Genomic DNA, 2,037 nt, shown 5'->3' on the forward strand with positions numbered 1-2,037 from the left:
CTCTGTCTCCCTCCCCTCTCTCTCCTCTCATCTCTCATCTCTCGCTCCCCTCCTCCCCCACCACCCCTCCCCCCCGCTCACCCACCTCCCTCTCTCTCCTCTCCTCCTCCCTCCCAACACCCTCTCCCTCTGTCTCTTGCCCTTCTGTCTCTGCCTCTCTCTCTGTCTCTCCCCTTCTCTCTCTGCCCTCACTCTCTACCCACCCCCCCCCCCCCCCCCCCCCCCCCCCCCCCCCACTAGACGCTCCTGCAAGTTGGGGGCTATGCATCAGTGGATAGGGCGGTTATGGGGTAAACGGAGCAAATTAATAATATTAATATAATATCAGGGGGGTAGTTAGTATGTGTGTGGGGGTGGTTAGTGTGGGGGAACAAACCCAACGGGTCTGCACTTGGTCGAGTACATAATTAAAACTCTGATATCGTGCTCTTTCTGTTTACGGGGTTTTTCTATTTGTGCAAAAACAGTACGCGATAGCGCTATGATTTTTTGCCAGCTCACTCATCGTTGCTGCGAGTGCAACAAGTTTTGTTCCGATCGGTGGTAAATTGTAAAAGTTATCGAGGTTTAAATATCTTTAAAACCGCGCATGCGCAGATTCCTTCAGTCAGCGCCACGCAGATTGGTATCTTCTTCTGTCCGTCAATGCCACAGCTGGGATGGTGACGTCCTTCCTGCTAGCGGCGACCTGTCCCGCCTCACTCACAAACTCCTCTCTCCCCTCCTCACCGTAACTTGTCTAGCACCTCCACGTGGAGGTGGAGGCCCAGTGCAGACCCTGAGCCCGTCTCTCTCCCTCATCACTCAACCCTCTCCCCGGCCCAGCTTCTGCGGCAATGGCGGTCCCATCTACCCATCCCCCTGCGTCTGTCTCCTCTGCCGCCGCCGTTGCCGTAACTCACCCTCACGGCCCTCTTGGAGGAGATCTTCTCCACTAGCTCATTGAAACTGATGGTGCCCACCGTGACAAACCTCAACTCCACCCCCCCCCCCCCCCCCCCCTCCCCCCCCCCCCCATGCGGCCTGGTGGCGGCAACGAGCAGGTACACAGATGGGCAGAGCGGGGGGCGGCCCGAGCGGGAGCAACGGGTGGTCAGAGAGGAAGGGGACGGGCCACGCTGCAGCTAAGCAGGAGTGGGCAGATGGAGGGAGGGAGGGAGGGAGGGAGGGAGGGAGGGAGGGAGGTTTGGGTTGCAGGGTGGAGAGGAGGGAGGGAGGGAGTAACTCACACACACACAAGACACACTCACTCAAGGGAGGGACCTCACACTCACACTCACAGCACCACTCACACTCAACACACACACACACACACACATCACACACACACACACACACACACAACACACACACACACACAGTTTGCACTGGAGTTTGACACACACACACACACACACACACACACACACACACAATGCAAGCTGGTCCAATCGTCAAGTCAACTGGATCTAAACCACAGCTAACAATTAATGACCTGTGGAGGAAGGAACTGCAGATGCTGCTTTTTATGGATGGAGGAATGGAGGGAGGGAGTGACTAAGGGTAGGGGAAAGGAGAGGGAGGGAGAGCTGAGGGACGAATTGGGGGAGGGGAGGATGAGAGGGAAAAGGTCCTGGGGAGGTGAGGAGGGAGAGGAAGGGGTAGGGAGGGAGAGGGGGAGAGTGGAGGTGAGGAGAGTAGGGGAGGAAGGGGAATAGAGGGGGAGGAGGGTGGGAGAGGAGGGGGGGTGGGGAGGTAGGGAATAGAGGGAGAGGAGGGCAGAGGGGGAAGAGAGGAGGGATAGTGGGGGGGATAGGGGAGGTGAGGGGTGGGGGATAGAGGGATAGGAGGGGCTAGGGAGGGGAGAGGATGGAGTGACTGAGGGTAGGGGAAAGGAGAGGGAGGGGAAGGTGAAGGAGGGATTGGGGAGGGGAGGAGAAGAGGAGAAAAAAAGGAGAGTGGAGGGGGTGTGAGTGCTGATGGACGAGGGGAAATGAGCCGTGCCTGCGCAGTTTGGGGCTATGCGTGAGTGGTGCCATATTGCATTGGGGGGGATGG

The sequence above is a fragment of the Leucoraja erinacea genome, chromosome 5 (genome assembly GCF_028641065.1).
Source record: "Leucoraja erinacea ecotype New England chromosome 5, Leri_hhj_1, whole genome shotgun sequence".
NCBI lineage: Eukaryota > Metazoa > Chordata > Chondrichthyes > Rajiformes > Rajidae > Leucoraja > Leucoraja erinaceus.